Raw genomic sequence first — 25,576 nt, forward strand, 5'->3', positions numbered from 1 at the left:
AAGAATGCTAAACTGCCTAATACTTGTAAATAAACAGCCTTTTGAAATAAAAAAGCATTAAACAACAAAGTGTCAGCCTTTATCAATAGCATATTTAAACTTGACTTAGATTACTCACATACAGCTAAGGCAGCCTATAAGTTGATTGGATCTTTTAATTCCTTTTTAAAGTCAAAACAGGCTGCCCAAAAGTACACATCATTACAACAAAAATAAAGTGTAATGTTTCTTTGGCAACTTCCTATGGAATCTCCGTGCATTACTACCTACTAATATACACTAGTGAGGGAAGAAATTTAAACACAGTACCATAACTGAAAAGTATCTTTGGGTTTCCATATGGTACAAGAAAAGTACACCAGGAACAGATTCACGTTTTGACATGAGGCAAGAAAAATCAAATACATCAGCTATATTGTAGTTCTAGTTATTTAAAGTGCATAGTGAAATAACAGAAATGTGAGGGCTCATCCTATCTGTTGCCTTTCCAGAAGGACTTCTGCAGTGGACAGAACAATTCCTTCAGCAACCTGTACATTGTTAAAACTTCAGATTTCACAGAAGAGCAATTTCATAACTCATTTGGCCCACAAGGGGTCCGCCATTAAGTAGTAAACATATCCCAGTGAATACCCACTCCTGTCCAACGCTCAAAAAAGATGGTTCTGCTGAAAAGAAAAATTACAAAATAAGGGACAAGTTTGCACAATTATAATCTTGAAGTTTGCTTAGAAAAGGGTCCTACTTCCACAATGCAACTGCTGAAGCATGCTATGCAAGAGAATAACTACCTAACATTGGAGCCAGTTCAAAGGCCTATGGGTCAACTGTTATGATCAATTATCTACTATATAAGAAGGTCTCTGATGTCAACAAACATCAGACAAATTATATTACTAAAATGAAAAAAAAGAAAAATAGACACAGCTTGTGATGCCCAAAGGCTCCTGCAAAAATAAAGAGAAAACAGCATTACAAATTAACATAATGCAACTTGCAAAGTGCAACCAATTTTATTTTGTAAAAACAAACAAACAAAAACAATAACTTAATACACAATAAGAGCACTTGGATAAAGCCCACAACACTCGGTGGTGTATAATCCACAGTTTATTAAGCACTCCACACACTATAAACTAGCCTTTTCAGGCTGCTAAAAACATTTTTTAGTAGCCTGAAAAGGCTAGTTTATAGTGTGCGGCATGCTTAAACTGTGGACTATACACCGAGGAGTGTCGCAGGCATTAAACGAGTGCTCTTATTGTGTATTATGTTGACAATTTGGTTTTGAGCACTGTGTTCCTGTTTCTGTGGTTCTAGTTGAAAAACAATAACTTCTCCTCCAGTACCAAAAAATGGGTCACTGCTTTGGTAGTCTGCATCCTGTATGTGTTTGCTTTTGGTTATTATCTCAAAAAAGTGGAAAACAAAATTGTTCTACTTGGAAAACGTTTGCACCAAAGACTGCAGACACATTCCCATGTCTTCACTACAGTCAATACCTCACGCAAGTGGAAAGTCCCATTACTGCACTGGTGTAAGCCTATCAAATTTCTGTTGACATACACAGTTCAGCTGGCAGTCCATCCAGAAAGGTCAGTTTGGTAACATCAAAAGCCCACCACAACAGGAGCAGAGAAAGCACACAACTTCTCCACTTGGGTTTGCTTAGGAAGCCAGTAGAGAAGAACCATAACTGAAAGTAAAAAAAAAATCAACTGATGGAGAGACTGAGGAAGCAATGACCCAGAAATCAATAAACTAGGATCACTCAAGACAAAGATCTGAACCCTGAGGAATACAGGGTTAGGCTTTTTATAGCACAGAACATTGTGATGTACCTGGATAAGATTTAGGTCACCAACAGAAATGATCTACAAGATACAGACTTCAGGTCTACTGAACTAAATGATTCAAATGGGTAGTTGGGCTTTCACAAAGGCAACATCACACACTCCCAATACAAAGGAGTAGGGCTTCTACGGGACCTGTAAGAAAATAATGAAGAGACAGAAGCTGGTCTTGAAGATATAAACCTCAATAATTCCTATTCAGAGGAAAAACTGTCCATCCTCCTCGAAGCTTAGTTAGTATAAGACAAATCCTGATGGGGAGGGAGAGAGACCTGGCTGGGGTGACAGATGAAGAAAGTGCAGGAGTATGTATGGGGGTAGTAGTGCTAGGAGCTTTTCGGGGGGGGGGCAGCCTCTCTAAAATCATATACTCATCATTTCTCTCCTTTATTCTGGCCTGACAACCTTAGGTGTAGTCTTCTCTTTCTCCTGTGCATGTGAAGTGTCTGTACCTGCTGCTTCCATTCACAGAAGCTCTTTCAAAACTAATTTGCTTCTATTATCACAGAGTGCACACATATATACTGAAATTATTAGAGATGGAACACTCACTATCCAAATATCCCAACCCCAAACACACCAAGCATAAGTCTTTTTTTTTTGGTCATATCAGACCTCTTCCTACCAACCCACCCCCCACACCCATGTCAAGTCTACCAACCATTCTAATACCTCCCTAGACTACTGAGGTATTGCTGGGACCAGCTGTGGACACTATGAGTGTCTTGGGAGCTCAGCCATCTGAGTTTCCATCTATTTTTTATATGCCCTACCCACAATTCAATTCCCCACCTCCCACGCTTGCCAACTCCATATGAAGGCAATTCCTTGTTTGTATTACACCTCCCCTTAGGAAGCATCATCTCTGAACACCCTGTCACCTAGAAAAGCAAAAGCTCATCCCTCCCTGCCTCTCTGACCACTGGGGTGGCTTACCACAAGTCTTGAGGGTCATGGCGGAATCATATGCCCGCATTTCTTACACTTCTTAATCCCAGTCTCGGATTCCTAATCCATGACCAAACTAGTCTGACTAAATATGCTACCGCCAGAAATACAACTATACCAAAGGTAACAACAGCCAAACACTGGCACATAAGCAGTTGTTAACCTGACAGAAATGAAAGTTAAAGGAGAGAAAAAAACAGAAAACTGATGAGGATTGGAGAGGGTACAAGAAAGGAAGGAAGAACAGAGAGAGAAAAGCAGGAGAAATGAACACGGACTTTAGAAAAGTGTTACAGCAGCTCAAATACTGTCAAAGACAAGATTTAAAATAATCAGTAATAAAAAGTTACAAATGGGTCACTTATTTGGACCAGAATTTAGGAAAAATATTCTCAATGGCTTGAGCTATTCAGATGCATTGTTGGGCTTCAATGGAAGCAATAAGATCTGGTTATTTCCTTTCAGAGAAAGGGATTATGGGCCATGAGAGGAGCTTGAACTTGTGAGGAGTTCACTGACAGCGTAAGCAGGCATCAGATGATCAGTCCAGTTGCTTCTACTGCCCAGACAGGACAGATTGTTAAGTCAGTTATTTAAACCCAAAGTAGAGTCACATTCTGCACTGAAAGAAATGAAACTGTGCTTATTAAAATCTTTCACTAATCTGCCAGTACCAGAATTCTGCCTTCCACCAGATCATGATACACTGAGCACTGGGACTGCTGAAAAATGAAACATGATGGTGAAGTAACTTCAAGATCTAGCTCAAAAAAAAAAAAAGATGGCCAAGATAAACCAGACTTGTAACTGGAGGAAAGGGAAAATGTTGCTCACTCCAGACGGTGAACCATTTAAGTATAAGAACTCCAGGATTTCTCAGCAGATCAACTACCTGAACAGGAAGTAATGCAACAGCCAATATTCTGCAGGGAGGGAATTATACTGCCACAATGATAGAACCCTAGAGTTCTGACCAAAACAGTCTATGGAAAGACCATGATTCTCAGAACCTAGAATAAAGAATTTATTTGGTAACAAGTGTGCGTCCTGGGCTTTCTGCATGGTATTGCACTAGGAGTGCAAAGAATAAGAGGGAAGTTGGGGCAAGTATAAAAGAACCTTCCCAACATTCCAGTAAGAATGTAGTTATGTTTCAATATTTCGTACCTGTTACAGGGTGCAGAACTCGGGTAGAACTGCATTCTGCAGGAAGGAAAACAGGCCGGCTTCAAAAGTTACTTACTTTGAGAAGATGACAGGAAAAGTATTCTGAAGAAGTCAAATCCTAAACTAAAAAACAAGGTTTCCACCAACAGATTCAATTCTTCTAGAATATATTTTACTTTTATGTATTTATTTACTTACATTTATTGACCAGGATTATCTAGCAGGAAAGTCTAAATGCAGTGTAATGTCAGGGAGATGGCCTTTAAATTCATAAATCGATAAATACCACGAACATCAAGACAAGATAGTACATAATACAATGAAGAGCAATGTGAGCTAAAACAATGATTTACAGCTACGACTGAACAAAAATAATATACATTAAGTACATATAATACAAGATTATCTGAGAACAAATGTATAAGATATAAGATATATGCATAGTTATCAGATAAAGCAAAGACTGGTGAAGCAGAACTGTCCTAAGACAGATCTCTGAATAACACCTCAAATAAAACGTCACTAAACTACATAATACAAATATTGCATTAATTTTCAAAGTGAATGACATTGACTGCAAGCATAACTTATTTTCAGACAGTTAAATACAATAAACATAACTAGTTCATCAAGCACTTATGCTGCAATATATACAAAGACATATAAGGTCATACAAGTACCTTTTGAGAGAAAAGTCTACATGCAAACATTAACTTTGCAGCTAGTGTATACATTCAGTAGCATATCTAGGATGCAGTGAAGGGGGCATCTGCCCCAGATGCAAAGTGTTAGGTGGTGTGATTGACCATCCAATCCATCATCCTGATTCTCGATCATTTTTTTAGTGAAATACTGGCTATTAAAAGCTGTTGCCATGTTTCTGGTCAAACACGAGTGATGTAGCACTCTTTGTGTGGTCTGAACTGTAGCAACAGCTAGCTACACTGTATCAAGCTGCTTGCTACAGTTTAAAAAAAACAGACTTTTTTCTTCTTTTTATTTATTTATTTTTTACTAAAATGAGAGGAAGGAGGGTGAGGGAACAGGGAGCAAAATTGTGACCTGACTGAGTATTGCACAAGGAAGGGGGCAGGGTGTGTCGTTAATCTAACTACTTGGTTGGTGTGACAGCAGTAGAAGGAGCGGTGTTTTTTTTTTTTTTTTGCTCTTCACTTGAAGAACTTGAAGGGGGCATGGACTGGGTACTCTCTGCAGGAAGCCAGCCAACTTTCTGCAGAAGTCTTTTATTTTTGTTCTTTGGACAGTTGTGACACAAGCACAGGATGCTGATTGAGCCAGCTATGCTTCAGTATATACTTAAGAGGTCTACAAAGGCATATCATAGAAATTCTATCTAATAGGGATTACGGATTAAATTTATGTCACTAAAAAATTAGCAAGCTGTTACCTAGATAATACTGAAGCCTGGAACGTACTTTTCAGTAACAAATGATATGATAACGAGTCATAAACCAATGTTAATTTGACTGTATCTATTGATCTTTGTTTAAAAAAAAAAAGGGGGGGGTCCCCCTGATCTACCTTAATAATGTGTGCTAACCCCAATGAGCAGCTTACATTAAAAACGCCTTTCAATAACACTAGTACTAAACATGTGAGTTTCTGCCCATGCATGTGTGCGCAGATGCACACACATACTTGCAATCCAACACCCAGTCGCACTACTTACCTTTTTTGACTAACCAGAATTTGCCCAAACCAGTGCTCTCACTAGTACCCCTTTGATCAAAATGTACAGCAGTTCATTTGTGTCGCAAAAACAAGTGTCAACCAAATGAAATACAATATAATATGCATATATACACATATTATATATATATATATATATATATATATATATATATATATATATATATAAATACACACACACATACATACATACACTCACACAGACATATACATATACACACACACACATATATTATATATATATATATATATATATATATATATATACACACATATATATATATATATATATATACACACATATATATATATATATATATATATATATATGTGTGTGTGTGTGTGTGTGTGTGTGCATGTACATACGTACAACTATAGGATCATAGGCAGTTACTAGGCTAATGGCCTTAGGGCCCTTACAAAACTGGAACCCCTGGGACAAATTTGTGGTTTCCCATCCGCTCATCAAGGTTGCGCTTGAAGTGGGTCAGCGAGGTACTCTGTTTGACATGTATGGGAAGTCTATTCCAAAGACGGGGCAGCCTCTGAGAGACAAACCTGTCTTTCCAGCAGGTTTTGTTGATGTCGCATATTAGATTTAGGCCTATCGAGTGGGTAATGTGCAAGGAGTTAGACTTAAGGATATGGAACATCTCTAGTGAGGCAGGGTCCGATATTGCCTTGTAGGTGAGACACAGATCACCTCTGAGCAATTTGTATGATACCGAGTAGAGAGAGAGTGTTTTGAGCCTGTCCACATAAGCCAGGTGTTGGAGGCCTTGGATTCTCTTTGTAAGGTATTTCTGTGGCCTTTCCAGTTGGTGCAGATGTTTGGAGAGGTACATACCAAATGGGGCGTTATACTCAATTATGGGTCTAATGACAGAGGAGTACAGAGAGGTAATAACCTCCTTTTTTCTGGATGCAGTCCCTTTACTTATGAGATGAACCAAGTAAAAGGCTTTTCTGACCACTGCTGCCACATGACAGTCGAATGTGAGATTGTTGTCATCCTGAGTACCCAGGTCTCTCACCACAGGTTGTGTACTTAGGGAGTTGCTGTTGATGTGGCAATCAGTAGGGGCTGTGTTTTTGCCGAATGGTATGATAATACATTTTTTTGCATTTAGCTTAAGGCCATGCCTTTGGCACCAGTTATTTATAGCTGTGAGACCCTCTTGCAGTATGTTAACATCATTTGGGGAGTCAATGACAGCACCCAACTTACAGGCATCTGCAAACTTGGTCAGCCATAGGCCCTTTTTCTTTGCCCGACCTCTGAGAAGTAGATGCCAAACAGTAAGGGTCCCAGGACAGATCCCTGGGGAACACCACTAGTGACAGGTCTGCTGTCAGAGTTGGTTGAGCCTATTTTCACCTTGTGGGTCCTAGCTGTGAGCCAGTTTCCACCTACCTGATATGATAGGGATTAACACCAAGTTGTGTTAGCTTTTCGATGATGCCCAAGTGGGGGATTTTGTCAAAGGCATTGGCCAGGTCAAGGTAAGCTGTATGCACCGACTTTACCTCATCCAGGGCCTTGGTGACAGTTCCAAAGAAGTCAACTAGACTGAGTAGGCAAGATCTGCCCCTGACAAATTTAAATTGGGTGGGGTCAAGTGCTTGGAAATTGGCTATGTCCTTGTTTATGAGATCCATAATAATGTACTCCATGGCTTTACATATATTTTGTCAAGCTAATGGGATGATAGTTTCCCAGGTCAGTAGTGGCACCACCTTTGTGCAAGGGGATGACAATGGTGGTTCTCCACTCTGCTGGAACGCAGCCTGTACATGGGCTGTGGTTGAATAAGGGTGCTCAATTGTGAAGCTAATACTTGCTGGAGATGGTGCAGAATACAGACTGGGATACTATCAGGTGCCATGTAAGCGGTGTTCTTGGCCCCTATATATATATATATATATATATATATATATATATATATATATGGGTCTATGTTGCTTGATCGAAATCTCACAATCTCGATCAAGCAATGTCGAAACCCATTAAAGCAAAAGTGCACTAGATCAAAAGTGCACTTTCACAAAAGCTGGTTCTCTGAACCAGAAAAAAACAAAACTGCTTTAAACAGTATTTTGCAGGGGGGCAAGCCCCCCCTGCACTTCCCATGTGGGGTGCTGTGCCCCCACACCCCCCCTACTTAAATATACTAACTCCGAGATCACACTACAGTGGAGAAAAGGATATATTTCCTTATCCCCACTATAATGCGTTTTTGGAAAAACAGCTTTTGCGACAGTGAACTTTTGATTTAGTACACTTTCGCTTAAATGGGTTCGATCTTCTGGTTGTCAAGAAAGTGAGTTTTCGACAATCAGAAGTAGACCCATACACACACACACACACACACACACACACACACACACACACACACACACACAGGGAGAGAGGGAGGGAGGTTCCATTTAGGCTACCGAGTACAAAGCTTACCACAAGTGTCCTGAACAGAACAGAGGTTGAAAGTCTGCACTGTTAAATAGAATGTTTGCAGGAAGATGCCAGCACATTTTATTTTTATTGTTGCTAGTGTTTTTTTTTAATTTTTTATTTATTTTAAAACAGTAAATAAATCAACTATAAAACAAACAAATAACTATTTACATAGGTCCACAGCTGATCAACACATCAAAGTTATACATAAATAACAATTAATATTTTAAGTCAGTCTTTAAGTTTAAGCTAAGTTTTATATGAATGTATAATATTAAAAGTTCTCATCTTTACAGTATGCAATTCAATACTGCAAACAATTTTTGCCATACTAAAATTCAACAATAGAGTGGGTAACTTTACTTTTCCAATTTTTAGTGATTACTTTTCTGGCAATAGCAAGAATAGACCAAAGAAGAGGCACTTAGTTTTTTGGAATTATCTCGGGGAATTGGAGCATTAAATAAAACTAAAGCATTAGAAATATTACATCTATCTGACCATACAGCTTGAATGAAGTTATTCACTGCTTTCCAAGAAGTAAGATGACTTCACATTCATATACCACATGCGTTCAGTCAGCTATTATTTCAGAATCACCTCTCCAGCTTTTAATTCTATTTGATTTATACATAACTGTAATTTTGTTAAGAGTGACAAAAACTCTATGTAAAAATTTCCAAGTGAAAATGTTCTAATATAATTAAGATGCAGTTTTATCTGTAAATTTTAATATTATTTTTTTATATATTTTAGAGAGGTCTTTATTATTAAATTGAGGAATAGTTCCAATAGGAATTGTCTAAATATGTGAAATCTAACTTAGGAATTTTATTAATTTGTGACAAATATGATTTATTTTTCATTGCATTATTAGAGACATTTATTAAGATTTCCAATGGGGGCGGCCACGGTGGTGCAGTGGTTAGCATTGCCACCTCACAGCAAGAGGTTCTCTGGTTGGTTCGGGTGGGGCCTGGGTCTGCCTCTGAGTCTGCATGTCCTCCCTGTGGTCTGGTCGTGGGGGTTCCTCTCTTCCTCGGTCCCACATCCCCCAAACATCATGCAGGGTGATTGGACACACTCTAATTGACCCTAGGTGTGCCTGTGGTGTGTGCCTTCTGGGGAAGATTGGTTGGCTGGCAGGCGCCGGTCGAACTCGTGGCTCCACTGCCACTCAGTAAAGCGGTGAATTAAGATTTCCAATAATTCAGAGAACAATTTCTTTTCTAGGTTAAATATCTCAATCTCTGTGTTCACAAAGTCTCTAAGTATTTGTACAATTAATCATTTCTCGGAATCTTGACTGTATTTGGACCTTACATTTTCAGCAGTATATACATCAGTACCATTTAAGAATTCAGCCAATAAATGAAGTTATGTTGTTGTTTCAACACTAGCATTTTGTTCAACTTATGAGTTTTTAAGCAGTCATTTGTATATGCAATTGCAAATATAGAAAATATTACATCTTTAACAGAATGGTTAGAATGTATGAACTTTTGGAAAGAGGAAATGATGTTATTTAAGTAGGTAATTTGAGAAGAGGGTGTAATTCCATTTATGCAAAAATCTTTTAATAACCAGATACAATTAGGAACTATTTATGATTGGTTGTGATATATTTATTGTTTACTAATAACATTTCTTGATGTATTTGTTTCCATTTTGAAACATATGATGAATTTATCCACAATGCTATAACTTTTGCAATTGTTGGAAGTTCACACAATTGAATAACAGGTATCTTATTCCACCATTATCCCAACCTTTTCTGTGCCAAAGGAAACTTTTGGTTTATTAGGATGCAAAACAAAATTAATAAATAAGTAGAATGTTATTTATCTTCATCATTTTTTTTGGTGGAGATAGTACTAAAGATTGTAAGACAAACAGTATTGTAGGGAGAATTACCATGTTAATAATCATTAACCATTCTTTCATGATAAAGAAGAATTTGTTCCAATTTGTGACTAAACTTAAAATATCAACATGTTGAAAGTTTGTATAATTTCTTTATTATAAGACAGAATGGCTATACTAAATTATTTCATTTATTCCAATTGAAATTAGAATATTTTTGTATGCATTATTTAATTTTTTATTACTTATGTACTTGTTTAATTATGATTAAATCTTAAGTTCAAGATTTCTTCAAACTGATTCAAAGAACTAACTGTATGTTCTAATGAGTTCTGTATATTTCACATTGTTAGTAAAATATCAACAAAATCTTCTTTTATTTTGATACCATCAATACTCTTATTGAATCTAATACTTTTTGCATAGGGTTCTATACTTAATGGAAAAAGTAAAGGTGATAATAGACAGCCTTGTTTTGTGCCTTTTTGTAATTTAACAGAATTAGAAAGAAAATAACCTATTTTAACAGAAGCACAAGAGTTATTGCATAACTTAGAAATTAATGCAATTAGCTCAGGTGAGAAGTGTTCTAAACAGGTATCATCAATTAACTGAGTCAAAAGCCTTATCAAAATCAAGAGTTATGATAGAAAGTTATTTTTTATTTTTATTTGCATAGTCCACTAATATATGTCTTCTGATTATGTTATCCTGTACTTGTCTATTTAAAATAAACCCAGTTTGATCACTGTTGATTAGTTTAGGTATAAGTAGATTAATTCTGTTAACTAAAATGGACATGAACACCTTATAGTCCACATTTAAAAGTGAAATGGATCTGTATGATGAGCACTTTGTAGGATCCTTATCCAGTTTTAAAATAGGTAATATAAGGGAATATGTCCATGATGGGGGGACTTCATGTTACTACCGTTTCAATGAGTATCAGGTATCAGGTTTTGATGCGAGCAAGATTGCATTGCAGTGATAGGGGATACGTCCTTTCCCAACTGCTGTGTGATCTCAGAAATGGTATAAAAAAGCGACGTATGAGGGAGCCCACCCTGCAAAGACCATTGAATTCAGAATTGTATTGTGTTTTGATGGGCGTCTCCATGTTAGTGAACAGCTGAGTGGGTTTTGTGGTCAGCATGAGGGGTAGAGCATATTTGTTATAGAAGAGGGCCAAGTCACTTTATTTTGTGATCATTTTTTCAGAAGATTATTTTGTGTGTGTGTGTGTGTTTTGCACATAAAATGTATATAAAAATCATACAAGAAAGAAAAACATACAGAGTACATTTTTTCAAAATTCCCAAAGCTCTCACATAAACAGTGCAACACTTCCAAAATAGCCCAAGTATCAAAATCCACAAAACAGAATATATTCTGTAGAGCGTCTCTCTCCCTGGAATCCTTCTGAGAAAGATGTCCTAGTCTTCTCAGAACAAGCCAGTGATTTTTTTTGCAACATAACACCCAAAGCCAATGTTCCAAGAAATGATTCTCTTTCTCTGAGAGACCAGTTTCTCTGTTTGGTATGACTACATCACTCTCTTTTAATCCCCATTTAGTTACATAATGGGTTCTATTTGCTGAATCATACAGAAATCCACTTTGCCCAAGGTATCTACTTTTTTAAAAACAAAAGTTCTACTTAAGACTATTTACACTATTTACATCCATATTACACACCAATCTGATAATTACCACACTATTTTACAATGAATACATTATATATCTATGCACACACACACACACACACACATATATATATATATATATATAGATATATATATATATATATGTGTGTGTGTGTGTATGTATGTGTATATACATATATGAACATACAATGCAAAAGTAGAATGAGAACATAAATAAACATTCTAAATGAATGGGTCTTGCCACGCTATTTTACAATAAATACATTATCTGTCTATATATATATATATATATATATATATATTATATATATACACACACACATATAATATATACACACACATATATTATATATATATATATATATATATATATATATATATATATATATACACATATATATGGGTCTACTTCAAAATGTCGACCATTCAGAATGCTGACTTTCATATGGCCGACACCATATGATCAACATTCCGAAAGACCGACATCCTGAAATAGCACTAGTTACCTACCTGTAAACACAGTGAAACTGTCTCACTCCGAGATCGCACTACAGTGCAGGAAAGGGGAATCTCCCAGTCCCGCACTGTAGTGGGATCTTCACTATCATTTGTCGGCCTTTCAAACGTTCACTCATATGGTTGAAAATAACTGGAACAACAAACTCTCCAAACAACACAGTCTCTGATCTGGCTAGAATAACTCCAAAAAAGTTTAACGTGAAACGCTTTTCGTCTTCCACCTTTGGAAGACTTCATCAGACAAAACAAAAAAACTTCATACACAGTTTTAAAGGGAAAAAGGCGCCAAAGCAAAGCACAATAATTGGATTCAGCCACCATTAAATTAACTAATGAAATACTAAGTTAAATAATTAAAAGTGTTCTGCATCAAAAACCTTTTTCTTGTGTTAAAAAAGCTCATGTCAGCAAAATAAAATCATACATTTAAAACTTCTGTTTAAAACTTTCATTTTAGAAAAAACAAAATGCAAAACTGTACTCTAACAAAGAACAGAAATGCTGAATGAAAAGCATAAATGTAGGAAAACATAATTTTAAATATATGCTTGGAGTGTGAAAGAAGAAAAGAATGTAATAATAATAAGTATAAAATGAGTACAAATATAACAACAGATTAGTTAATTGAATGGTGGCTGAATCCAATTACTGTGCTTTGGTGCCTTTTTCCTTTTAAAACTGTGTATGAAGTTTTTATCTTTTGTCTGATGAAGTCTTCCAAAGGTGGAAGACAAAAAGCTTTTCACATTAAACTTTTTCTGGAGTTATTCTAGCCAGATCGGAGCCTGTGTTGTTTTTTTCATTTTGGAGAGTTCACTCATATGGTGTCGGCCATATGAGTTTCGAACATTTGAAAGTTTGAACAAATGAAGGGCTCCCATAGGGCTCCTGTCTGCTTGGGATGACATGGTCGATAGACCACGATGCTTTGCTACAGATGGCCTGCATCTGTCGCCCCTGGGATTCTGGATACTGGCTAAGGCTCTTGCCGCCCCTATAGTGCCTTTTTTAGGCAAGGTTCAAATGACAAATTCACCACTGTAACAGGAACAGGCAAGCAAAAACTGAGGGTAATGCTACTCAATGCTAGAAGTCTAAATCTCAAAATGGACTCACTCAAGACACTCCTTAAAATGGAGAAGATCGATATCTGTGCCTGAGACAAACTGAGACCTTGTTCAAGGCTCCCGAGAGCACCCCTGCACTACCAGGCTATAACTCATACCACACGTTTCGGCCATGTAACCTGGACCGAAACACCAAAGACAGAGGTGTGTCCATATTCATTAAGGATATCCACACCTCCAGGCTAGTTGCTCAGCATAATGCATCTGAGGTTATCCAAGTGCAACTAACTCTGGGCAAAACTGCAATCCAAATTGTAGCTTGCTACAGATCCCCCAACATGCCCCAGGATTCCCACTCCTCTTTTCCTGATGTACTGGAAAATATTAGGGTTCAACCAAACACCCTAATAATGGGTGACTTCAACTACCCCACCATTAACTGGGAAAACTACTTGTGTACCAACTCCTTAGCTCAACGCTTTCTGGACTTCATAAACTCCAATGCCCTGGATCAACTTATCCACACCCCCACCAGGGGCAACAATATCCTAGACCTAGTCATTACCAACATGAATGACCAGTGTCCCACACCTGAAGTCAACTCCTCGTTGGTCCGATCTGACCATAAGCTAATTACCCTTGATATCCACATCCTGCCCCCACCCCCCATTAAGGAAACCATGGTAAAAAATGTTTCCAAAGCCAACTCCATGCTTCTTAAGAAAGAAGTGCTGAACTTCATGACACCCATGCAGATGGACAATACAGTTACAACTGCTGAATCCTACACAAATGCACTCTATAAGCACTTACACGAATGCATGGATCGTGCCAATCTGGTGGTCCCCTGCCATAAACAAACCGTACAACAGAAGGAAGAAACTGTTGTAAAAGAGAGCAAAATCCCATGAGTGGAGGAGCTCCCTGGTCAGCCTCAGTAAGAAGCTGAGATCCCTTATAAGATTCTCCAAAGCTGGCTATGAAAACCAGATTGCCACTAATTCTAAGGACAACCACAAAGCATTATATAGCTATGTCAAGAATCTCAATGGCAACACCCAGATCTGCTCTGAGTTACAGCACAATAGCACGAAAATTACGAACCAACTGATATTGCCAACATCCTGGCAGATAGGTTCAGTGCTAACTTTACCCCCCACCCCCTAAAGGGCCCATATCTATACAGGAAGTATGCAGAGTCCCTGTAATCACAACTACACAGGTAAAAGCTGCACTCTCTAAAGGCCAAAATACAGCATCCATGGGACCGGACAACATCCCAGGCTGCGTTTTACATGAACTTCAGAACAAACTGGCTCCCCACTTAAGCAACATGTTCAATTATAGCCTCGCATCAGGCTTTGTGCCACTGAATGGCGCACAGCAATAGTTATCCCACTCCACAAAGGGGGAGCCACCACTGATCCCAGGAACTATCGACCTATTAGCCTGATGAACCTGGTCTGCAAGGCCATGGAAAGTATCATCATGGAACTCATAAACAAAGACATTGGTAACCTCCAAACTCTGGATCCCACCTAGTTCGGGATTGTGAAAGGCAGATCATGCCTCCTGAACCTGATCGACTTCGTTGAGGCAGTCACCAAAGCTGTAGATGAGGGTAAGGTGGTTCACACAGCCTATCTTGACCTCGCCAAGGCTTTCAACACCATCCCGCATTCTGGAATTATAGCTAAACACACTAAACTAGGTATAAATCCCTACGTCACAAGATGGGTTGCCAACTGACTCACTGACAGAACCCACACTGTAAAAGTTGCAGACTCCAAATCTGACCTCAAAACAGTGACAAGTGGAGTACCACAGGGTTCAGTCCTGGGACCTCTCCTGTTTGGTATCTAATTCTCTGAAGTACAGGCTAACACAGAAGGCCTCTGGCTAATGAAGTTCACAGATGACTGCAAACTAGGAGCCATAGTCAAGTCCCCAAATAATGTGGACATCCTACAGAAGGGCCTTGCTGAGACAGATGCCTGGTGTCAGAGCCATGACCTCAAGTTCAATGCCAAAAAGTGCAGTGTCATCCCCTTTGGTAAAAACGTTGTACCCATAAACTACCACATAGGCAGCAATCTACTTAACACCGAATGTGTGATAAGAAACCTTGGGACCCAGGTGGACAGTAGTCTCTCCTTTGATAGTCACATCGCCACAGTAGTCAGGAAGTCCTTCTACGTGGCACACCTCATCATAAAAGGGTTCTCATCCAGGAAAAAAGAGGTCATTGTTCCTCTCTACTTGACACTCATTAGACCCATTATAGAGTACAACGCCACTTTTGGAATGTACCTCACAAGACATCTGCAGCAGCTGGAAAGGCCACAGAAGTACCTCACAAAGAGGATTACTGGCCTCAAACAAATGTCCTTTCTTGGGTGGCGTAAGCCAGGGAACCTTGTTGGCTAGGCTTACATAGGCCCTTGGGCTGATACTAGTACCTACCTATGAACCTATATATATATATATATATATATATATATATATATATATATATATATAAATGTGTGTATGCATGTATACAGTATACATATATGCACATACAATGCAAAAAGTAGAATGGACACATTATCTCAAAGAGGAAAGAAAAACATATTATAAATGAATGGGTCTGTATGGACCATCATTTATATAGACACTTTACTTAATATATAAAAATAAAGTAAATTCAGTCAATCTTCCATTATTTAGAGGGTTGTCAATCCCTAACATGCCTAGCTCAGTTTTAAACCACCACCACCATTTTCCATCTAAAAAAAATCATGTTTTAATATTATCTTTCACACTCCCCATATATCTTACTAACAGAACTTTTCTAAGTATTTCACACCCAAACTCTCGAAAATGTACAGTTGTGTACACTTACCATGAATGTAGATGTTCAAGTGTATTCACTGTTGCAGTCATCACATTTGGGTTATCCCTGTGAGGGTAGCCCTCAGTCGGCCCAAATACCAGAGGTGTAGTATTTCTGCGTCGGTTGCCGTCGCTCCAGGACTGACGCCAGGTCATCAGTAGTATAAAATGAGGCAGCTGATGCCATTACATCAGTTTTTCTTGCCCTAACCGTCAGGAGCCCCCAAGAGGGAGCTAGGTTATGGTGGAAGAACACCACCAGTAGAAAGTAAATACCAAAAGTTCCTTGTAAGGAGAGAGAGAGAAAGAGACAAGGGGGAGGGAGGGAAACCAGGACTGCAACAATGAATACACTCAAACATCTACATTTATGGTAAGTGTACACAACTGTACTATGTTCTTCATGTTTCACTGTTGCAGTCATCACATTTGGGTTGATTCCCAAAGGTGAAGAAAAGGGTTGAGGCAAGACTGTAGTGGCAAAGCCTGCCTTGGATTTGGAGAAGATAGGCAGGTGGTAATGCTTGGTGAAGGCATGAACTGATGTCCATGTTGCAGCCTCCAGGATGTCCCTGGTGGAGACCCCTCTGAGGAAAGCAGCAGAGGTGGAGGTTGCTCTGGTAGAATGTGTCCTGACCCCCTTTAGGGAGGTTTCCATGTTGCTTGTAGCAGAAAAGGAAGCAGCAATGAGTATCAGGTATCAGGTTTTGATGCGAGCAAGATTGCATTGCAGTGATAAATGGTATAAAAAAGAAACAGTGAGAGGAGACCAATCATTGACTTCAGAACTGTATTGTGTTTTGATAGGCGTCTCCATGTAGGTGAACAATAAGGTTTAAGAAAAACATACATACAAGGTACATTTTTCAAAATTCCCAAAGCTCACATAAACAGTGAAAATAGCCCAGTATCAAAATCCACAAAACAGAATATATTCTGTAGTCTCTCTCTAGTCTTCTCAGAACAAGCCAGTGATTTTTTTTTGCAACATAACATTTTAATCCCCATTTAGTTACATAATGGGTTCTATTTGCTGAATCATACAAAAATCCACTTTGCCCAGGTATCTACTTTTTTAAAAAAGAAAAGTTCTACTTAAGACTATTTACACTATTTACATCTGTGTGTGTGTGTATGTATGTATATATATACATATATATACATACAATGCAAAAGGTAGAATGAGAACATAAATAAACATTCTAAATGAATGGGTCTTGCCACGCTATTTTACAATAAATACATTATCTGTCTATATATATATATATATATATATATATATTATATATATACACACACATATATAATATACACCACATATATTATTATATATATATATATATATATATATATATATATATATATACACACCACATATATGGGTCTACTTTTTGAAAATGTCGACCATTCAGCTGACTTTCTCATATGGCCGACACCATATGATCAACATTCGAAACTGTCTCACTCCGAGAGCTTTTCTGTAGTGCGAGAAGAATCTCCCAGTGGATCTCCACTATCATCTCGGGCCTTTCAAACGTTCTCCTTATGGTTGAAAATAACTGGAACAACAAACTCTCCAAACAACACAGGCTCTGATCTGGCTAGAATAACTCCAAAAAAGTTTAACGTGAAGCGCTTTTCGTCTTCCACCTTTGGAAGACTTCATCAGACAAAACAGAAAAACTTCATACACAGTTTTAAAGGGAAAAAGGCGCCAAAGCAAAGCACAATAATTGGATTCAGCCACCATTCAATTAACTAATTAAATACTAAGTTAAATAATTAAAAGTGTTCTGCATCAAAAACCTTTTTCTTGTGTTAAAAAAGCTCATGTCAGCAAAATAAAATCATACATTTAAAACTTCTGTTTAAAACTTTCATTTTAGAAAAAACAAAATGCAAAACTGTACTCTAACAAAGAACAGAAATGCTGAATGAAAACCATAAATGTAGGAAAACATCATTTTAAATATATGCCTGGAGTGTGTATAAAATGAGTGCAAATATAACAACAGATTAGTTAATTGAATGGTGGCTGAATAAACTGTGTATGAAGTTTTATCTTTTGTCTGATGAAGTCTTCCAAAGGTGGAAGACGAAAAGCTCTTCATTTCTGGAGTTATTCTAGCCAGATCGGAGCTGTGTTGTTTTTTCATTTGGAGAGTTCACTCATATGGTGTCGACCATATGTTTCGGTTTTGTTGAAGTTTGAACAAATGAAGGGCTCCCATAGGCTCCTGTCTGCGCATCTGTCGCCCTGGGATTCTGGATACTGGCTAAGGCTCTTGCCACCCCTATAGTGCCTTTTTTAGACAAGGTTCAAATGACAAATTCACCACTGTAACAGGAACAGGCAAGCAAAAACTGAGGTAATGCTACTCAATGCTAGAAGTCTAAATTTCAAAATGGACTCGAGGCACTCCTTAAAATGGAGAAGATCGATATCTGTGCAGTGACTGAGACCTTGTTCAAGGCTCCGAGCACCCTGCACTACCAGGCTATAACTCATACCACCGTTTTAGGTCATGTAACCTGGACGAAACACCGTGTCCATATTCATTAAGGATATCCACACCTCCAGGCTAGTTGCTCAGCATAATGCATCTGAGGTTATCCAAGTGCAACTAACTCTGGGCAAAACTGCAATCCAAATTGTAGCTTGCTACAGATCCCCAACATGCCCCAGGATTCCCACTCCTCTTTTCCTGATGTACTGGAAAATATTAGGGTTCAACCAAACACCCTAATAATGGGCGACTTCAACTACCCCACCATTAACTGGGAAAACTACTTGTGTACCAACTCCTTAGCTCAACGCTTTCTGGACTTCATAAACTCCAATGCCCTGGATCAACTTATCCACACCCCCACCAGGGGCAACAATATCCTAGACCTAGTCATTACCAACATGAGTGACCAGTGTCCCACACCTGAAGTCAACTCCTCGTTGGTCCGATCTGACCATAAGCTAATTACCCTGGATATCCACATCCTGCCCCCACCCCCCATTAAGGAAACCATGGTAAAAAATGTTTCCAAAGCCAACTCCATGAAGACAGAAGTGCTGAACTTCATGACACCCATGCAGATGGACAATACAGTTACAACTGCTGAATCCTACACAAATGCACTCTATAAGCACTTACACGAATGCATGGATCATGCCAATCTGGTGGTCCCATGCCATAAACAAACCGCACAACAGAAGGAAGAAACTGTTGTAAAAGAGAGTAAAATCCCATGAGTGGAGGAGCTCCCTGGTCAGCCTCAGTAAGAAGCTGAGATCCCTTATAAGATCCTCCAAAGCTGGCTACGAAAAGAAAATCATCACTAATTCTATGGACAACCACAAAGCATTATATAGCTATGTCAAGAATCTCAATGGCAACACCCAGATCTGCTGTGAGTTACAGCACAATAGCATGAAAATTACGAACCAACTGATATTGCCAACATCCTGGCAGATAGGTTCAGTGCTAACTTTACCCCCCACCCCCTAAAGGGCCCATATCTATACAGGAAGAATGCAGAGTCCCTGTAATCACAACTACACAGGTAAAAGCTGCACTCTCTAAAGCCCAAAATACAGCATCCATGGGACCGGACAACATCCCAGGCTGCGTTTTACATGAACTTCAGAACAAACTGGCTCCCCACTTAAGCAACATGTTCAATAATAGCCTCGCATCAGGCTTTGTGCCACTGAATCGCGCACAGCAATAGTTATCCCACTCCACAAAGGGGGAGCCACCACTGATCCCAGGAACTATCGACCTATTAGCCTGATGAGCCTGGTCTGCAAGGCCATGGAAAGTATCATCATGGAACTCATAAACAAAGACATTGGTAACCTCCAAACTCTGGATCCCACCTAGTTCGGGTTTGTGAAAGGCAGATCATGCCTCCTGAACCTGATCGACTTCTTTGAGGCAGTCACCAAAGCCGTAGATGAGGGTAAGGTGGTTCACACAGCCTATCTTGACCTCGCCAAGGCTTTCAACACCATCCCGCATTCTGGAATTATAGCTAAACACACTAAACTAGGTATAAATCCCTACGTCACAAGATGGGTTGAACCCACATTGTAAAAGTTGCAGACTCCAAATCTGACCTCAAACCAGTGACAAGTGGAGTACCACAGGGTTCAGTCCTGGGACCTCTCCTGTTTGGTATCTACTTCTCTGAAGTACAGGCTAACAAAGAAGGCCTCTGGCTAACGAAGTTCACAGATGACTGCAAACTAGGAGCCATAGTCAAGTCCCCAAATAATGTGGACATCCTACAGAAGGGCCTTGCTGAGACAGATGCCTGGTGTCAGAGCCATGACCTCAAGTTCAATGCCAAAAAGTGCAGTGTCATCCCCTTTGGTTAAACTACCACATAGGCAGCAATCTACTTAACACCGAATGTGGGATAAGAGACCTTGGGACCCAGGTAGACAGTAGTCTCTCCTTTGATAGTCACATCGCCACAGTAGTCAAGAAGTCCTTCTACATGGCACACCTAAACACAAAAGGGTTCTCATCCAAGAAAAAGAGTTCATTGTTCCTCTTTACTTGACACTCATCAGACCCATTATAGAGTACAACGCCACTTTTGGAATGTACCTCACAAGACATCTGCAGCAGCTGGAAAGGCCACCGAAGTACCTCACAAAGAGGATTACTGGCCTCAAACAAATGTCCTTTCTTGGGTGGCGTAAGCCAGGGAACCTTGTTGGCTAGGCTTACATAGGCCCTTGGGCTGATACTAGTACCTACCTATGAACCTATATACATATATATATATATATATATATAAATGTGTGTATGCGTGTATACAGTATACATATATGCACATACAATGCAAAAAGTAGAATGGACACATTACCTCAAAGAAGAAAGAAAAACATATTATAAATGAATGGGTCTGTATGGACCATCATTTATATAGACACTTTACTTAATATATAAAAATAAAGTAAATTCAGTCAATCTTCCATTATTTAGAGGGTTGTCAATCCCTAACATGCCTAGCTCAGTTTTAAACCACCACCACCATTTTCAATCTCAAAAAAATCATGTTTTAATATTATCTTTCACACTCCCCATATATCTTACTAACAGAACTTTTCTAAGTATTTCACACCCAAACTCTCGAAAATGTACAGTTGTGTACACTTACCATGAATGTAGATGTTCACATGTATTCACTGTTGCAGTCATCACATTTGGGTTATCCCTGTGAGGGTAGCCCTCAGTCGGCCCAAATACCAGAGGCGTAGTATTTCTGCATCGGTTGCAGTCGCTCCAGGACTGACGCCAGGTCATCAGTAGTATAAAATGAGGCAGCTAATGCCATTACATCAGTTTTTCTTGCCCTAACCGTCAGGAGCCCCCAAGAGGGAGCTAGGTTATGGTGGAAGAACACCACCAGTAGAAAGTAAATACCAAAAGTTCCTTGTAAGGAGAGAGAGAGAGAAAGAGACAAGGGGGAGGAAGGGAAACCAGGACTGCAACAATGAATACACTCAAACATCTACATTTATGGTAAGTGTACACAACTGTACTATGTTCTTCATGTTTCACTGTTGCAGTCATCACATTTGGGTTGATTCCCAAAGCTGAAGAAAAGGGTTGAGGCAAGACTGCGGTGGCAAAGCCTGCCTTGGATTTGGAGAAGACAGGCAGGTGGTAATGCTTGGTGAAGGCATGAACTGATGTCCATGTTGCAGCCTCCAGGATGTCCCTGGTGGAGACCCCTCTGAGGAAAGCAGCAGAGGTGGAGGTTGCTCTGGTAGAATGTGTCCTGACCCCCTTTAGGGGAGGTTTCCCATGTTGCTTGTAGCAGAAAAGGAAGCAGTGTGCTATCCAGTTGGAAATGGTATGCTTGGATATGGGCTTGCCATCTGCTGCTGCGGCAAAGCTGACTAATAATTGATCAGTCTTCCTAAATGATTTAGTCCTGTCTGGATAAAATCTTAGCTGTCTATGCACCTCTAGAGAGTGCAGTATCCTTTCCCCCTCATTTTGGGGGTTAGGGAAAAAGGTAGGCAAATGACTGGATTGCTTGAAAAAGTACAGTTTTGTACCTACCATAAATGTAGATGTTCGAAGATCCACATTGCTGCAGTCCTTACATATGGGTAGTCCGCTGTCCTCGGTCGGCCTGAATACCAAAGTATTAGGCTGACGTCGGTCAAGGCGCTTAAAACTGACATCAGGACATCAGGGTACAAACGTCATATCCTCAGTCTTTTCTTGCCCCAGATGTCAGAAGGCCCTAACAAGAAAGGCCAAAGCCAAAAACAGCAAAAAAAAATAACCAACCACCCCTGCACTAACCATATTTACAATATGTACAAAACCACACCACCACCTCTAACTACAGAGGGAAGGAGGGAAATTGGACTGCAGCAATGTGGATCTTCGAACATCTACATTTATGGTAGGTACAAAACTGTACTATGTTCTTCATCTCACATTGCTGCAGTCCTTACATATGGGTAGAATCCCAAAGCAGAGGTAAGGGAGGATGGCAAAACTATAAAGCATTAGGGGCTGCCAAAATGCCCTGTAAAATTGCAGTGGCAAATCCAGCCCTAGATTTAGAGTAAAGTGGAAGGTGGTAATGCTTAGAGAAAGTATGCACTGAACTCCAAGTAGCTGCTTCCAAAATATCTTTAGTAGCCACCCCTTAAAAAAGCTGTAGAAGTGGCAGTAGCCCTAGTGGAATGAGGCCTAATCCCAGCCGGAATCTCCTTACCAAGATGGGAATAACAGAAAGCAATACAAAAACCAATCCACTTAGAAATAGTTTGTTTTGAAACAGGTTTGCCCTGAGAACCCAAAGCAAAAGAAACAAACAACTGCTGAGACTGCCTGAACCCTTTAGTTCTGCTCAAATAATATCGCAACTGTCTGTGTATATCCAAAGTGTGCAAAATCCTCTCCCCTTTATTTTGGGGTTTGCATAAAAAGTAGGCAAATGAATAGTTTGGTTTAAAGCCACACTAGAAACCACTTTAGGCATAAAAGAAGGGTTAGTTAAAGACACCCTATCCTTGTGGAAAATTAAGAAAGGCTCAACCGCCATAAGGGCCTGTAATTCAGAAACCCTTCTCACAGAGGTAATGGCCAACAAAAAAGCAGTCTTCCATGATAAATATTTCAACTCTGCAGTTGCTGCAGGCTCAAAAGGTTGTAGAGTGAGTTTCTCCAACACAAAATTGAGATCCCAAGCAGGAGTAGGAGCTCTGGGGTCTTATATTCTTTGCCCCTCTAAGGAATTGTTTAAACAAAGGATGAGAAAATAATGGTGGGTCACAGTCATAGTGAGCAGAAATCGCTGCAGCATGAACCTTTATAGAGGAGAAGGACAAACCTTTGTCCAATAACTCAGTAAGGTATTGAAGAGCAACACTTAAATTAGGTTTAGAAACATCAAAGTCCTTTGCTGTACTCCAAAATAAATATCCCCTCCATTTATCTGCGTAAACTTTCCTTGTACTAGGCCTTCTGGCCTCCAAAATAACATTCAAAACTTGTTGTGGAAGCTGAGACCCTCAGGGTTTAAAACAGAATATGACAGGCTGTTAGATGTAGAGTGAAGTTTGACATTGAGTAAATGACTGTTCTCCTGAGACAGCAGGTGAGGAATCGAGGCAAAGGCCATGGAGGCTCCAGACTTCTCAGTAATGGGTACCAGTGCTGTCGAGGCCAATCCGGAGCTATTAAAATCATGTTTGGCTTGTCCTGTCTGACCTTCAGGAGTACCTTTGGGAGGAGAGGCAGAGGTGGAAAGGCATACACGTGAAGATTGCTCCAATTGAATGAGAGAGCATCCACTTTCCAAGCTGTGTGATGAAACCTTTTTGTGCAAAACTTTGGCAGCTGGTAATTTAGTGGAGAAGCGAACAGATCTATGTCTGGAGTTCCCCATAACACTGTCAATTTCTGAAATACATGAGGATCAATTTCCACTCGAGGGATCCATAATTTGTCTGCTCAACACATCTGCTAAGGAGTTCTGTGCTCCTGGCAGAAACCTTGCCTGAAGATTTAGCTGTAAACTGAGAGCAGTCTCCCACAAAATCATTGCTTGTCTGCATAGAAGATATGAATCGTCCCCTTGCTTGTTGATGTACCACATGACAGTTGTGTTGTCTGTTTGAATCAACACCTGCCCTGGAAGAAGTAAATCCTTGAAAGCTATCAATGCAAATTGGACTGCTAACATCTCCTTCAAGTTGATATGTAAATGTAGAAGTCTGGCAGGCCACGTGTCTTGTACCCATTTTCCATTTAGATGAGCTCCCCAAGCTTTGTCTGAGGCATCTGTCGTTAAAATCTGACTTGCCGCTCTGGTCGGGTCACAGAGAGTCCCTTGTTTAGGTGACATTCCTGAGCCCACCACAAAAATTCCTTTTGAATGCAAGGTATTATCTGAATGACAGTGTCCAAATCTTGGCAGTGCTGCATCCATACATTTTTGAGATACCATTGTAGCTTCCTCATATGCAGTTTGGCATTGGGAAGTACCAGAATACAAGATGCCATGAACCCCAAGGCTTGAAGGACTGTCCTTGCAGTCAGCCTGGACTGACGAGACAATTGGAGGAAGTAAAGAAAGATTCTTTGTTTGTCCGGGGTCAAAAGGCCATCTGGGATGCTGTATTCAGTCTCACACCCAGAAAGCACATGTCCTGAGAGGGTACTAGACTGGACTTTATTTCGTTCACAGAATACCCCAGGCATCTTAACACTGCCATCACATACTGTAAATGATGAAGAAGTTCGTCCTTTCCTTGGGCCAGAATCAGGCAATCGTCCAAATAAGGATAGATTTGTATTCCTCTTAGCCTGAAGAAAGCTACCACTGGAGCCAGAACCTTCGTGAACACTCTGGGCAGTAGATAAGCCAAAGGGCAATGCAGAGAACTGATAATGAAAGTCCCAGCCAGCAGATACTTCCTGCAACTGAGCCTGATAGGAACATGAAGGTAAGCCTCCTTGAGATCCAGAGTCACCATCCAGTGATCTTTGCCCAGCAGAGGTAAAAGCTGTTGTAACGTCAACATTTTGAACTTGGGAATGTCCAGATATGTGTTGAGGATAGATAAATCCAAAATTGGTCTCCACGTGTTCCCTTTCTTTGGTACTAGAAACAGGCGAGAATAAAATCCTAGGCCCACTTCTGGCAGAGGGACGGTTGTATGGCCCCTATTTGAAGTAGTAGAGAAATTTGTTTGTGAGCCTCTAGTCTTTGGTGAGGAGGAGCGTCTGGCATGAGTTTGAAGGGAGGCAAGGTATGGAAATAAAGCTTGTAACCTTGGTGTATGATATCGAATACCGATTTGTCTTGGGTAATCAAAATCGAATTGTGGTCGAAGAGTGCGAAAGTTCGTCACAAAGGTGCTGCCAGGGAAGAAGGATCTGGCAGCTGAAAAGTAGGTCATTGGGCCTGTTCACGAAAGGACTG

General features: G+C 39.7%; 1 protein-coding gene across 1 annotated transcript in view; it reads right to left on the bottom strand.

The window, feature by feature from the left end:
- LOC122789302 (broad substrate specificity ATP-binding cassette transporter ABCG2-like) overlaps positions 1–25,576 on the bottom strand; it is a 707,388-nt gene that overhangs the window by 108,936 nt on the left and 572,876 nt on the right. The window lies entirely within an intron of this gene.

The sequence above is a fragment of the Protopterus annectens genome, chromosome 14.part0, assembly GCF_019279795.1.
Source record: "Protopterus annectens isolate FY-2018-M chromosome 14.part0, PAN1.0, whole genome shotgun sequence".
NCBI lineage: Eukaryota > Metazoa > Chordata > Ceratodontiformes > Protopteridae > Protopterus > Protopterus annectens.